This window comes from Pinus tabuliformis, chromosome J (genome assembly GCF_031772625.1).
Source record: "Pinus tabuliformis cultivar Carrire ecotype Pingquan chromosome J, CPIR1, whole genome shotgun sequence".
NCBI lineage: Eukaryota > Viridiplantae > Streptophyta > Pinopsida > Pinales > Pinaceae > Pinus > Pinus tabuliformis.
Window position 1 is genome coordinate 1,345,878,393 of NC_142295.1, and position 16,268 is coordinate 1,345,894,660.

A 16,268-nucleotide genomic window follows, 5' to 3' on the forward strand; every position below is an offset into this window, starting at 1 on the left:
CATTCATTTCCATAGTTACACACATTTTAGAGCATCGCTTATGTAATTTGACGAAATAGGGTGAGGCACTTACCTGTGCGGTCGTGGACGTGATTTTTCTCATGCTTCAGGACGAGAGGTGATGGATCCGCATGCTACTACTTTGTGCACATGCACGGGAGCTCCTTTTCACTGGCTGCTGCTAGTTGCGAGACCAGTTTCCTGGCTGTGGATGGTGCGTGCGCAGGCTTCATGAGTTGCGGGTTCCTTCATGGTGTGTGCTCTAGCCGGATCAACTGCTACAAGATTCCTGTAGGACATCGTGTAGTCGTTTCTCCTCCTAGGGTGCATGCCGAAATAGTGGAGTCACGTTCACAGGTGCAGGGTCCTCAGATTTCCTTGACAGGTAAAGCGTTGAGCCTTTGGATGCTTTATTTCCCACTTAGAAATATTTCTTCTGAGAGTCCAACGTTCTGCTATGACTGTGCAGGTATTTCAATCATCTGGCAGCAATGGTGGTGAAAGGAGGCGACAACAGTGGGGGATGGACAAAAAAAATTGGTTGCATGCCTCCTTATTAGACTTCGAGCTTCAAATCCTTCTACATAGTCGGTCCTGGCCCGTCCAAAGATTCTACAGGATGTTTCCTGTAGAAATACAGAACTTCCTGTAGAAAGTCCTGTAGCTTCCTGTAGAAGGCTAAACTATGACCATATTGTGCCCGAACTTTGGAAGAGATGAGTGCTTATGGAGGGAGTGCTGGTGAGGTCACCTGGTAGCATGGTAGGGACCATTGTCCTTGAGTTGAGAGACCTCCTTTTTGCATGGAATACCTGCAACCTACATTAATTCCCAAAGATTGAGCCTGTTTTTCTGTTTCTGCCTCCTTCTTTTTCTTTTTTTTAGGAGACAGCATGGGCGCCTCAATGAGGTTTTCACCCTGACTATCTGCCTTGGGCGCCTCAGAGAGGTTTTCACCCAAGGATCTTTTTTTTTTTTTGATGCTCAGGGTATGCCCAAAATAGAGGCAGAACGCTTCTCTATGACCAGCACTGATCTTTCCACAGTTTTGATGAACTCTTGCCTCAAAAGAGGTTTCTTGTAGATCTTTAGTCGATGCCCATTGACGACCATGGGGATGGCTTCCTCATCAATTGTCCAAATAAGAACAGAGCCATTGTCATTACACTTCTCCACTGCATATGGTCCTAGCCATCTTGTCCTCAGCTTCCCCTTGAAATCCTTATGTCTGGAATCATACAGTAGTGCCCAATCTCCCGGTTGGAATTGCTTGTCATTGAGGTGCCGGTCATGCAATATCTTCCTCTGAAGTTGAACCACTTATGAGTGGATAAGGTCCTGCATTCGGTGTTCATCTAGCCCATTCAGCTACAATAACCTTTCTTGTGGGCATGGCTGAGATCTAGGTCCAGCTGAGCTGCCATCCTTAATGTGTTGTACTCGAACTCAATCGACAGCAAAGATCTCTTCCCATAGACCAGTTCATAAGGTGTGAAGCCGGTTGTGGTCTTCCAAGTGGTGTTGTAAGCCCAAGTTCCCTCAACCAGGCAATCTGCCCAATCCTTTCTGCTACTGCTCACCACCTTAGTCAAAATCCCTTCTAATGCTCTATTGGTGACTCCCACCTGCCCATTTGCTTGAGGTTGATAGGGGGTGGAAGTCCTATGCTTGATCTTGTGATGAGCAAGCAAGTCCTCAATTAAGTTGGAGGTGAACTGGCTTCCTTGATCGGTGACTAACTCTCTTGGGTAGCCAAATTTGTAGAAGATGTTTTCTCTTAAAAACTCAGCCACCTTTTCTTCTGTCGCTTCTTTGATTGCCTTGGTTTCCGCCCACTTTGTCAGATAGTCTGTGCACACAATGATGTAAGACCTTTGCCTTGAAGGAGGATTGATAGGACCCACAAAATCCATACCCCACTTCTCAAATGGTTCAAGAGTCACTTGAGGTTGGAGAGGCATTTCGTCCCTTGGGGTCGGCTTCCCCATCCGTTGGCATTGGTCACATTGGCTAATATATCTCTTGACATCTTGATGAAGCGTGGGCCAATAGTAGCCTGCCTGTAGAATTTTGAAGGCAGTCCTCTTGGCTACAAAATGTCCTCCACAAGGCCCATCATGACAGGTTAGGAGGATGTCAAAGACTTCCTCCTCCCTTACACAACGCCTTAAGATCTGATCAGTGCCAAGTTTGAACAGGTTGCCCCCGATCCAAGTGAATGAGGCACTCTTCCTCACAATTCTGCTTTTCTCTTTTGAAGATAGATGCGGAGGGAATTGTGCTGAGACCAGATAGTTTGCTATATCAGCAAACCATGGAGAGAGTACTGAGATAGCAAACAGATGTTCATCTGGCATCTGGTCGTCCACGGTTCCCTCTTCACCTGCAAGTAAATCCAGTCTAGACAAGAAGTCAGCAACAACATTTTCTTTACCTGGTTTGTCAACGATAGTCAAATGAAACTGCTGCAACAGAAGTAACCATCTAATAATACGAGCATTCACATCTGGTTTATTCATTAAATATCTAATTGCAGCATGATCAGTATGTACAATGTTTGATAGCCAGTGATGTAGTGTCGGAACTTGTTCAGGGCATGGACCACGCCCAAGAACTCTTTCTCAGTTACAATATAATTCATTTTTGCCTTGGATAAGTTTTTGCTGACAAAGTATATGGCATATGGGAGTTTTTGTTCAACCTATCCTAAGGCTGCCCCTATGGCTTTGTTCGAGGCATCAGTGTGGATGTGGAAAGGTAGGGCCCAGTTTGGAGCTCTCAATATCGTGGTAGACACCAACTTATCCTTTAATTCATTCATAGCCCTTTGACAGTCGTCCGTCCATTTGAACTCAACATCTTTTGCTAAGAGGCCAAACAGTGGCGAGGCTAGCTTATTGAAGTCTTTAATAAATCTTCTATAATATCCTGCTAAGCCTAAGAAACTCCGAACATCTCTTACCTTCTGAGGAGGTGGAACCTTTTTGATGAGAGAAATTTTATTAGGATCCACCTGCAATCCTTGGTGAGAAATGGTATGTCCTAGCACGGTCCCTTCAGTGATCAGGAATTCACATTTTTCAGGACTAAGGGACAGGTTCATCTCAATGAATTTGGTTAGAACTTTTCCCAGATTGGACAATGCTTCCTGGAAGTTGGACCCATAAGGAGTGAAGTCATCCATATAAATTTCCACCGAACCATGGACCAACTCAGAAAAGATGCTCAATACTGCTCTTTGAAAAGTGGCAGGAGCGTTGCATAGCCCAAAGGGAAGGACTCAGTAAGCAAAGGTACCCCAAGGACAAGTGAAGGTGGTATTATATTGGTCTTCCGAGCTGATTTGGATCTGGTTATACCCACTGAACCCATCTAGGAAAGAGAAAAACTTCTTCCACGCCAGTCCATCCAACACTTGATCTATGAAAGGCAGAGGAAAGTGGTCTTTCTTGGCAGCTTTGTTCAGTTCTCGGTAGTCCACACAGATTCTCCACTTTCCATTTTTCTTGGGTACCAACACCAGAGGGGACACCCACTCGCTATCCGAGATGGGGTAGATGAATCCTGCGTCCAACAGTTTTTGCAATTCTTATTTGACAATGTCCTTAAGGGCTGGATTCATTCTCCTCTGAGGTTGCCTAACCGGTTTACAATCTTCTTTGATGTAGATGTGATGGGTACAGAGCGAAGGATGGACTCCTTTCATCTCCTTATAGCTCCAAGCAAAAGCATCTAGATGACTGGCCAACAGACTATACAACTAGTTTTCCTGGGAAGGAGATAGGGAGGAGTTGATCTTTAACGTTCTCTCGGGGCCAAACTCCACATTTTTGACTCTGGGAGAGATTGGATCGATGACACAGAGGTCCACTAAGGTGCTGGCTTGAGCATCCTCCACCAATTTCTCTAAGGACAATGCACTGGGAGGTGGATTTTGAATCAAGGTCTCAATCAAATCATCCTCGGTTTGAGGACCTCCCCTGGTGGTTTCTAAGGTGCACAAGGGTGCAGAGTACACCTCATCCTCTTCTCCTTCTTCCAACCAAAGTGGCAAGTCATGCTCTAATAGAGGTTGGGCAGGAGGGTATAGGACTAGCTGCTTGGACATAGGACCATTTTTGATGGTCATGTTTCCTGCTCGGCAGCTTATGTAAGCATCCGTAGTGGCTAACCAAGGTCTTCCCAAAATAAGGGGGTATCCAGTAAGCTTTGCCTTTGGATGAAGAACCAAGAAGTCCGCAGGATACTCCCAAGAGTCAACAGAGACTAAGACGTCCTCCACAATCCCTTCAAGAGTCACGGTGGAGCGATCTGCCAACTGCAGGACCGTCGAGGTCTTCCTTAAGGAACCCTGAAGGTTGAGTTTGAGCATGGTATCCTTGGTCATCACATTAATGGCTACCCCTAAATCAATCAAAGTGTGTGGTATGATGGTGCCATTGATGTGGACATCAACTACAGGACTCCCAGGATACAAATACTTTGGACAGATTACTTGCCCGAACATAAGATCAGACAGTTGTCCTATGACATTGATGGTTGAGGCATCTCTTTTTCGCTTGCCTGGGTGCCAGAAACACTTTTCCTTAACCAATTTGTTGTATATCGGTACAACTTTGATGGCTTGGAGAAGTGGTATTCTCACAAACAACTGTTTGAGTTCTACCAAAAGCTCATTCTCCTCTGTGTTGGGTTGTGTGGTTACTGTCAGTCTCTCAGGAAAGGGTGGAGTGGCCTTGGGTTCACTTTCATGTTTATCTTCCTCGTCCTCTTGGGGACGAGGTTGAAGATCCGGAAGAGTCTTCCCGGATCGCAAGTTGATCTCCTGGATCTCCACAGCATAGGTAGGGCATGTTGTTTCCCTAGTATATACCTGTCGGGCCTGTCGGTTGTTAGGATTCTGGTTCGGTTGAGCAGCTATTTGGGGTTGTCTTGGAGGAGCAGGAGGTAATGGTTGTGGTTGAGCTGGTGGTGGAGGCAGAATGGCGGGAGGAGTGTTGTACTGGGACCTCCACCCCGGTTGAGGTGCATTCCACTGAGGTTGTGGTTGGACATGTGAGTGAAACAAATGAGTAGTGGGCTGAGTATGGTATTGAGGTGGGTAAGACCATGGAGGAGGCACAGACCAGGAAGGATGAGCAGGGGGACCCCAAGAAGGCATAGGGGCAGATTGGTTGGGTCTATAATAAGCTTGGGATGTCCCTTGCATCCCCTGCTGGTAAGGTCTATGTCCATGCGACCTCCTTTGGTTGAGGAAGTAGAGAGGTTCAGTGGGTGCCTCAGCTCCTTGGTACATGGCCTTAAACCCAAGTAAGGTCAGGCATTGGTTTGTGGGGTGGTCCTCCTCACAAACGAAACATACCTCTACCATGTGTAATGGACACTCGTACTTAGGGTGCTTCCTTGTACACCTAGGAAAAAAGATGGCTAAAGACCTCTCAGCTTCCTCTTTCTTTTGCTGGATTCGGAATGTATCAAGTTGCATGGCAATGGTCTGTCTCACCTCACTTTTGAGGTCCTCCAGCTGATTAACAAAGTCATGCTTGGAGAAAATAGTACTAGCTAAAAGGGGGTTTCCCCTGCCTCTTTTCCGGGCTGCCCTAGAGTGGTTTCTAAACACAGTTTTTATATCCTCATAAGGTAGTTGGTAAATATCTCCTCCAACTAGCATGTGAAGGGTATCTAGAAGGTCTTCAGGGACTCCTCGGATCAGGACCAACTTGAGAGATTCAGGGTCAAGTGTGCACCTGGCCCATTTATAGCTAAGTTGGAACCTTTCCTCATAATCTTCTAAAGACTCATCATTTCCCATGGTCATCCGAGAGATTTCTCCCTTGGCTTCCTTGGACCTACAGTAATCCCGGTATTTGGTATTGAAAGCTTGCTGCATCTGAGCCCAAGTGGTGATACTGTTTCCAGGTAAGCCCATGAACCAGCGTAAGGCTGCATCCTTGAGGGTAGAGGGAAAGAGTTTCAATTTTTGCTCATCTTCTGTATAGTCATAGGTTAGACAAAGGACAACAAACTCAAACAGGAAGGTATCAGGGTCTTTAGTAGTCAATCCATGGAAGTGAGGTAAAGCGGAGGGGCTTATGTTTTTCATTTTCATGTCTCCATTGGTCTCTCGGATGGGAAAGGCACCTTCTATTCTCTCATCTTCTCTTCTATTCTCAGCCATGGCTTCAGGTGGAGTGTTCTCTAACTCTTCTTCTACTATAGGATCTTCATATGTCTCAGGAGGCTCGCCTATAGGTTCTTCTGGATCACTGTCACCAAAGAAGAGAGAAGGGTGACTCAGTGAAGTGGTGGGGGTGTTGGGTAAGAATTTGTCGGTTTTATCTCTGTTCCTACGAGGCATGAAATGGAAAGGCTTTTGATTTCTTTTTGCTTTGTTTCTGGCACCTGCAAAACTGAAAAAAGATTGAATTGCAACTAGCTATCTTGTTGAAATGAAAACGCAGAATTGAAATGAAAGCAGGAAAGGACTAAGCCATGTTGCTCAAATGAAATTGCAGGAATGAAATGCTAGTCTACGCTTGCAGAATTGAAATTGCAGAATTGAAATGCTAATCTATGAAAGCAGGAAATATCTATTTTTCTTTTGCAGAAATGAAATTGCAGAATGGAAATGAAATAAACTATTTAGCAGAAGGTGAGTGTAGGAAAATAGAAGAAAAGCAACAATCACCAATACTCTGACGCTTCCTTGGCAACGGCGCCAAAAAAATGGTGAGCTCCTGTATTGCAGCAATAATGTTGCAACTCCTGGGACTCCTGTCTTTACTTTTATCAACCAAGTAGTTCGTAACAAACTTGGAAGCGACGGTGCTGTATGCACAAGTACTAGCTCTTGCCGCAACTGTCACTTGGTCAGTTGGCACAAGTCCGCTAGGAGCTTAAGCCAATTTCTATGAGCGCTTAGAAGAAGTTTTTTAACTAATGGATGAAAGCTAACTCGAAGGAAGCTAATCTATTTGCGAAAAGAGATTGAAAACTGAAGGAAAACACAAACCCTAGCAAACCCTAATTCTACCAGCTAGTCCTAATGATGCAAAGGAGAGAATGCAAACTACTAAAAGAGATGACATTACTTCTATGAAGGTAAAATACATGTGTCTAGACTACCTTTATCTGAAGAAAACATCTTTTTGTATTTTTGACTAAGTTATTGGAATTATCATGCATGTGCTTTTAACTGGCTTGTTAGTGTGCAGGGGTGGATCAAGGAGGAGAAATGCTTGGAAACGGTTGGGAAGGTTTAGAGAGGGTCTAAGGAGTCCCTAACACCCTTCCGGAGAGTTTCACAAAGTTTGGCTATCCGGCAACCTCATTTGTGAGCTTCTACAGGAAGTCTGCAGGGGTTCTACAGGATGTTTCAGGGATTTCTACAGGATGTTCAGAAATTTCTACAGGATGTTCTAAAATTGGAGTTTGGAGGATGAGTGAGTGAGAGAAGATGCATGAATGGATAGGGAGGTAGGGTAGGGGCCTGAAATGACCCAGTGATTGATGGATGAAGTGATGAGAGGGTGTGGAAAGTTGACTTAACTTAAAGAAGGCTAAGACAATGGAAGAGTAGGAATGTTATGCTCTTAACCTGCAAAGTAATACCCAAACAGAGAATATGTGAAGAAAAGATACCCAGAACACAGAATATGTGCAGAAAATATACCCAGAACACAGAATAGCAATGATTTTATTATTCAGAGAGAAATTTTCACAGGCCTCTTCAAGGGGGCAACCTCCAATAGAGCAGAGCTCGATTACAAAAACAAGACACGATACTCCTCGCAGGGAGTCTCTATCCTTTATATATGACTCCTACATGCAATACCACGGGCCAATACCGTGGGTTTTATTAATACCATCTATCTAATACTACTGCCCATTTGCAACTAACTGTGGTCCCGTCATTAATTGCGTGTTAACCACATAAAAATATTAATATGGGCTTTATTGACTCTAGACTATGACGTGATCCCATGACATAAATAAGGGGGTTAGGGTGGGACCCTAACATGCCCTCCCCCTTAAAACTAGCCTTGTCCTCAAGGCTGAAGCTGCAGAAACTTCTGAAGAATAGTGGCTGGTTCCCAAGTTGCATCTTCCGGAGAGGTGTCTTTCCATTTGACGAGGACTTCCTTAATCATGCGACCGCGCAGGTGCTTGTCCCTTGTGTCTAGAATCTGTTCAGGTTGAAGCCAGATTGACCCTTCTTTGTCCAATTCAGGTAGACTGGTTTGAACTCGGCAATTGTTCCCAATCACTTTCTTGAGGCACGATACATGGAAAACTGGGTGGATTTTTGCTGTAGGTGGCAAAGACAACTTGTAAGCCACTTCTCCCATGCGCTGAAGTACTTGGTATGGTCCATAGAATTTTGGAGAGAGCTTTTGACAACCCTTGTCTTTGAGTGATGTTTGCTTATATGGTTACAGCCTCAAAAAGACCTGATCCCCTTCTTGAAATTGGCGCTCTGAGCGATGTTGGTCGGCCTGTTGCTTCATGCGGTTCTGAGCTTGATGAAGATTCTCGCGCAGATGGGCGAGCATGGTTATGCGGTGTTGTAGGAGTTGATCCACGGATTGTACTTTGGAGCACCCCGTGAGATAAGAAGTAGGGGAAGGCGGAAGTTGACCATAGACTACTTCATAGGGAGTCATTTTGGTGGTGGCATGATAGTTTGTGTTATACCACCATTCAGCTAGAGGTAACCACTGTACCCAAAGGTGTTGCTTTTCTAAAGTGAAACACCTAAGGTAGGTTTCTAGACATTTGTTGACGGCTTCGATTTGACCATCTGTTTGCGGATGATATGAAGTACTGAGTTTGAGTTGAGTGCCTTGTATTCTGAAGAGTTCCTGCCAAAAATTACTGGTGAAGATCGGGTCGCGGTCGGACACAATAGAAGTGGGCATGCCATGCAATTTGAAGATCTGATCCATGAAAGTTTGAGCAACCAAAGTTGGTGTAAACGGTTGGGGTAGGGCGCAGAAATGAGCATACTTCGACAGTCGGTCCACAACCACCATGATGACTGACTTGTTCCCAGACTTTGGAAGACCTGTAATGAAATCCATGGAAACCTCCGTCCAAATTGATGCCGGAATGGGCAATGGTTGTAATGTGCCTGGTGTGTTGACGGTTTCCCCTTGTGGCGTTGACAGACGTCACATTCTACTACGAAAGTAAGGATGTCCTGTTTCATGCCGGTCCAAAAAAATGATCTTCTGGTGCGAGCATAAGTCTTCTGAAAGCCCAAATGTCCTGCAATGGGAGATGAGTGCAATTCTGCCAAAATTTGACTTTTGAGGGTTGATGTTGGTGATATTACGACTCTGTCCTTGTAGCGAAGAATATCATTCTACCACGAGTAGCCCTTGCTCGAATTAGGATCTACCTGCAATTGAGAAATGAGTTGGGAGAGCCCGGGGTGTGAAAACCATTCCCTGCGAGCCTCTTCAATCCAGTCTGGAATGGGGAGGGAAATTGCGAGCAGAGTACTTTCCTCCTCAAATTGGCGCGACAATGCATCTGCTACACTGTTGTCTTTCCCTTTCTTGTAAATGATCTCATAATCATATCCCAACATTTTGGCTAACCATTTATTTTGTTGTGGGGAAGATAGGCGTTGCTCCAAAAAATATTTAAGACTGTGATGATCTGTGCAGATTTGGAAACGTCGCCCCAACAAGTAAGGTCGCCAAGTCTCGACTGCATGTAAGATGGCCATCATTTCCTTCTCGTAGGTAGATTGGCCCAGATTCCTCCCACTGAGTTGTTGGCTGGTGAAGGCCAATGGTCGCCCTTCCTGCATTAAGACCGCTCCAATACCTGTACCCGAAGCATCACATTCAATGACAAAGGATATGGTGAAGTCAGGTAGTGCTAAGACAGGAGTGGAACACATGGCGTTTTTTAGAGCGGTAAATGCCTGTTGTGCTTCCTCGTTCCAGAAGAAGGAATTTTTCTTTAGGAGTTAAGTGAGGGGCTTCGCTATGCGGCCATAGTTGCGGAAAAATTTACGATAATAGCCTATGAGACCCAAAAATCCTCTCAAGCTTTTCAAGGCCTTAGGTTGAGGCCATTCTTGCATTGCCTGGATCTTTTTGGGGTCCACCTTGACACCTTCACGCCCCACAATGTGGCCCAAATACTCAACTTCTTCCATGCCAAACGAACACTTAAACATCTTGACAAATAATTTATGCTTGCGGAGCAGTTGCAAGAGTAGATTTACATGCTGAAGATGTGCCGCCCAAGTGCCACTATAGATGAGGATGTCATCGAAGAAGACAAGGACAAATTTTCTGAGATATGGTTTGAGGAGGTGATTCATAAGGCTCTGAAAAGTAGAGGGGGCATTACAGAGACCAAATGGCATGACCAGGAACTCATAATGGCCTTCATGAGTTCTGAAATCCGTCTTGGGAATGTCGACTTCCTTCATGCGAATTTGGTGGTAGCCTGAGCGAAGATCCAACTTAGTGAAGAATTGAGCCCCATTGAGTTCGTCCAGCAAATTGTCAACCACTGGGATGGGAAATTTATCTTTGACTGTCAACTTATTGAGGGCCCTGAAGTCAGGAAACATCCGCCACTCCCCATATTTCTTGACGACCATGACCACTGGGGATGAATAAGGACTAATGCTGGGACGAATGACACCTGCTTCCAACAATTCCTTAATGATTTTTTCTATTTCATTCTTTTGGGTGAACGGATATCTGTATGGCCGCACATTTGGGGGTTGGGCCCCTGGAACCAATGTGATGCTATGATCATGTTCCCCTCGCGAGGTCGGAAGCTCATGAGGATTGTCAAAGACCGTCCGATGTTTATTTAAAATCTGTTGCATCTCAGGATGAATTGGCAGAGACATGGTTTCGACTACCTGGATGGCATTAAATTGAGCTACCACTCCATGATGGCCCTTTTTTAACAATTTTTCCATCCAATGCGAGCTGATGATAGAGGGGGCTCCCGCCTGTAGTCCACGGAGGGTATGTGTGGAGTTTTTCTGCTTAAAACTCATATATAACTCCTGGAAATCCATTGTGATTGGCCCAAGAGTGCGGAGCCATTCCACGCCTAGGACAATGTCGCAACCCCCCATGTGTATTGCAAACATGTGGGTTTTCAACTGATAGTCCCCCATTTGAAGTTTGACATTTTCACAACGACCTTCACATTTCATTATGCCCCCATTTGCAATTTGGACTTGGAAGTTAGAAACTGCCCGGACAAAACAATGTGCTGCTTTAGTGATCTTTTGATGGATGAAATTATGGGTACTTCCACTATCAATCAAGACTACTACTGGGCGATGTTTAAGAAAACCCCTGATTTTGAGAGTTTGAGGGGAAGAAATTCCTGCCAATGCATTTAGCGAAATAATTGGTTCATCAGATACAATCTCCTTTTGGTTATCTTCTTCGATCGCCTCCGGTTCCTCAAGTGGTGGATCTTCCTCAGTGGAGCTGTAGTCAGTGGCATCTATTTGAAAAAACTTGGGCTCCTTGCATTTATGACCCGGGGAATATTTTTCATCACAGTAGTAACATAGTCCTTGCTTCCTTCTTTCGGCCATTTCCGCAGGTCACACCTTTTGAATCTTAAGTGTCTGAGTCGTGTTGGGAGCCTGTGGGGGACGACCTTTAGCGGGGAAGTTGGGGCGGCTCGATTGGGCTGTTAATGCACGTTCCACCTTACAAGCTACCTGGCAAGCCTCTGTCCACGTGGGAGGGTGGTGGAGTAGAACCTGAGCTTTGATGGCTTCTTTAAGACCGCTGATAAAGCATTCCATGTAGAACTCATCTGTGAGACCCTTAGGGCGGAAGGCTAAGGCTTGAAAAGCGGTAATATATTCCTCCACTGTACCTGTGTGTCGGAGCTTAGTGAGACGCCCCAAAAAAGAGTCTTCCTGTTCAAAGCGATTTCGAAGAGCTTTGGCAAATTGGGCCCAATTCTGAAAATGTCCATTGCAACGCTTATGCCATTCCCCCCATTGCCATCATTCATTGTCCAAGTACATGGTGCCCACCATAAGCTTAGTCCCCTCATCTATGATATGATTCAATTTGAAATACTGCTCCATTTGTGCTAGCCATGCGGACGTGTGAGAACCATCAAATTTATGCATATCCAACTTGGGAGCTCGCTGACATGGTGCTGGATGGGTGTGCCAGACGTGAGGAGAGTGGCTAGACTCACCCTCATGGTATTCATGGCCATTATACGCCTCCTCGTGGGCTGGCTCCTTGCCCTTCGAGAGTGCATTCTGTATCTGGATACTTATTCCTTTAATCTCATGTTGGATTTCGTTCACCACAGTTTGGATGGAGTTCACATGGTCTTCAATTTTGTCTATCCTTTCATTGGCCATCACTTGAGCACGAGTTTCTACCATACACCAACCTGATGAAAAATTGGGACCGCGTAAAATTTTTTACTAAGAAATTGAATGGTACCACCTTGCTCAGCTCGTTGTCCTGATTCTGATGGGCTAGATCACCAATAAGCGCCCCGGAAGATCTCAGACTCTTTTTTTTTGGAAAACTCCTAACGGAGTTTTACTCCTTCCTGATCAATACTGTAGTCGCCAAATCCTCAAAATGTCAATGCCGCCAAAAGTCCTGCGAAAAGTATATCCAGGTACAGGAACCCTTCACAACTACTCCAATCTGGTGGATCTGAGAGATCTGAATGGTGGAACAACTGTTGTTGCTGATCTGATGGAGCTGCCGGACTGATGTCTGCTGTTGCTGCACTTCTTTGCACCCACTGATCTGGAATAGATGATCTGTGATCCCCCGATAGAAAGGGAACTATGGTCTTGAGGAGCGTCAGGTGCTACAGATCGCAATATACATAAGGGTCTGACAGTAGTACTCAGCCCAATGTTTCAGGGCGCTAACTAAGGAGGATCGACCGTACCCTTAGCCATACAACCCGACCACCCTATCGTACGGGCGAGTAATCTCTCCGAGTGTTGTTCTCGGTGTACTGTAGCCACAAGACAACCGAAGGTTTATTTATGGCGAGGTTTCAAGGGAGCCTAGGAGGCTTCCTATATACCCAGAGGGTACGTGGAAGACAGTCCGTGTGCGGTTCTATCTAATGCGCTACTACTCAAAGGGGTACCCACAGGGGTTACAAGGGAGTCCAACAGACGTGACCAACTCTTGTATTTCCTGTGTGCATGCCTCCCCAAATCCGCAGGTTTATGCGCTTAATGACAGATCCTGTGGTTTAAAGACGCCAAAACACGTCTCTAGCCAAAAAAAACTTTTTGCTAAAAATTGGAGATCCCACCGAGCCCTGGAAAGTGCTCTGATACCACTTGTTATGCTCTTAACTTGCAAAGTAATACCCAAACACAGAATATGCGAAGAAAAGATACCCAGAACACAGAATATGCGCAGAAAAGATACCCAGAACACAGAATAGCAATGATTTTATTATTCAGAGAGAAATGTTCACAGGCCTCTTCGAGGGGCCAACCTCCAATAGAGCAGAGCTCGATTACAAAAACTAGACACGATACTCCTCGCAGGGAGTCTCTGTCCTTTATATATGACTCCTACATGCAATACCACGGGCCAATACCGTGGGTTTTATTAATACCATCTATCTAATACTACTGCCCATTTGCAACTAACTATGGTCCCGTCATTAATTGCGGGTTAACCACTTACAAATATTAATATGGGCTTTATCGACTGTAGACTATGACGCGATCCCATGACATAAATAAGGGGGTTAGGGTGGGACCCTAACAAGGAAGGTAGGATTACGTGGGCAGAAGAATAGTTGTGAGATGAGGAACCTAACTAGGAGATGGAGCAGCTGGTCTGGACGAAGCTTAGGTGGATGAGAGAGTGATGGAGATGCCCTGCACAGTGTACACTTAACCGAATCAACCAAGTCCTGCACACAATCAAAATCTTAGCTAATCTATCCTAACTATCAACGAAACAAATGAACAGCTGCGAGAACCATGTACAACACTTAAGCAAAGAAACATCTCAAAAGGTCTGAACGCATGACTAACTTCTACAAATTAAGACATTACACCAAAGATTGCATGGTCAAGCAAACTAGTGTTTTTGTTGGGCAACTCTGTTTCTGCAATTCCAGCCCCTGATCCAATAAGGGATAGGTGAAACTCAGAGTGTAGACAACCCCTTCTCCTGGAGCTTTATCGATTATTATCCTATCAGTCTATTCTACACATCTAAAGCAATTCTATTCATCAACAGTGTCTTATTTAACCAACACAACTAAATCTTGCTCCACAAAACCACGTTTCCAATGCATAAAAGGAAAATCACCATGCCTAAAGAAAAGATAACAATACAAAGAAGGAGGCCCTAGGCTCTCAGGTTAGGCCCAACCCCGAGAGCTATGGTTCCTATAGATAACTCAGAGCTGATATCAAATCTGACTGCTTCTCATTATCAAAAAATAATCATAAGTTAAGAGTTATGCCAACAATGGCTACAAGAGAACAAAATAGAGCTAGCAGCACTATAGTGCAAAATATGCAAGAGTTTTCCAAAAAGTCCCTCACGAAGGTTGAGGCCTTAACATTTATACACCACGAGGACCTAGCTGGCCTCATAAATCTATGGGACTTGGCTACCCAAACTGTGAGTGAACAACTCCTTCCAAAAAATCTGCTTGGTTGCCTTCTAGATCCGGTTTTGGTGGCCTTTGGAGCTCGGAGTTGGGGTTGAAGATCCCGAGGGAGGCTATTTAATGCCATAGACAACCCCCCTACGAATCCTCAAGCCAAGCTTGGCTATCTCCTAGCCCATGTCTGCTCGGTTTTTCTCCAAAATGTGTCAAAAAATCCTGAAATGAGCATGTGTTAGCCACCTAGGAAGAGTGACTACCCTTATTCGTACAAATGACATAAACATACTAAAAAATAATGCATAAGTTATGAAAAATGAAGGATTGAACAAGGATAATTAGGCCAAATGAGCCCCAAATGTTACAAATTTGGGGCTCATCAGTATACGCAGGTTCACTATATACCAAGTTGCTTATACACGCAGATTCACTATATACAAAGGTGCGTATAATGTACACATGCACTTTCACAGAAGGAAAGGTGCGTACATGTCAGAAAACTAAGTTTTGGACCATGGTATTTGGTCCCAGGTATTGACCCCAGGTATTAGGTCCAAGGTATCAGTCCTATGTAGTTTTGGACCATGGTATTGAGAGAGGCCTAAACCTATATAAGGAGATTAAGATGTTGGATTTAAGAGATCTGTGGTTTGTGTCTTTTGAATCGGTGATCGGAGAATCCACAGTTTGAACATCTTTATACCAACGTTTCAAATCCCAAGTGGGATCCATCATCAGGGTTGAAGAATGATGATAAAAGAAGAGCAATAAGGCAGAATAAATACTAATGAGGAAGAAGATTAAGGAAGAACATAGAGTCGGCTAGAATTTTTATTTTATTATATATCATTTTTTTTTTTGTTCATATTAATAATTAATATTTATAACATCTTAATTATTATAAATAAATAATTAATTAATAATAATAATATTTTATTGTTATACATATTAATTATTATAAATAATTAGTATTTATAATAAATTATTATAAATAATTAATAATAATAATATTTTATTGTTATTCATATTAATTATGTTTAATAATTAATATGAATAACAATAAAATATTATTATTATTAATTATTTATAATAATTGATTATAAATACTAATTATTTATAATAATTAATATGTATAACAATAAAATATTATTATTATTAATTATTTATTTATTTATAATAATTAAGCTATTATAAATATTAATTATTAATATGAATAAAATAAAAAAAAATTGATATATAATAAAATAAAAATTCTAGCCGACTCTATGTTCTTCCTTAATCTTCTTCCTCATTAGTATTTATTCTGCCTTATTGCTCTTCTTTTATCATCATTCTTCAACCCTGATGATGGATCCCACTTGGGATTTGAAACGTTGGTATAAAGATGTTCAAATTGTGGATTCTTCGATCACCGATTCAAGAGATTAAGATCATTAGGCCAAAGTGCAAGTGTGCAAGTGATGAATATCTGATGAAGTGTGAGATCTAGTATGATGGTTATGGGTTTGTGATGCTTTGCTTGATCTGAACCAAGGATGCACCTATGCGGTTGATGATGGTGATGGATCGGGATCATATGGATTGGAATGTATTATCATTATGTCGTTTGATCATGGATAGACTAGATCTGA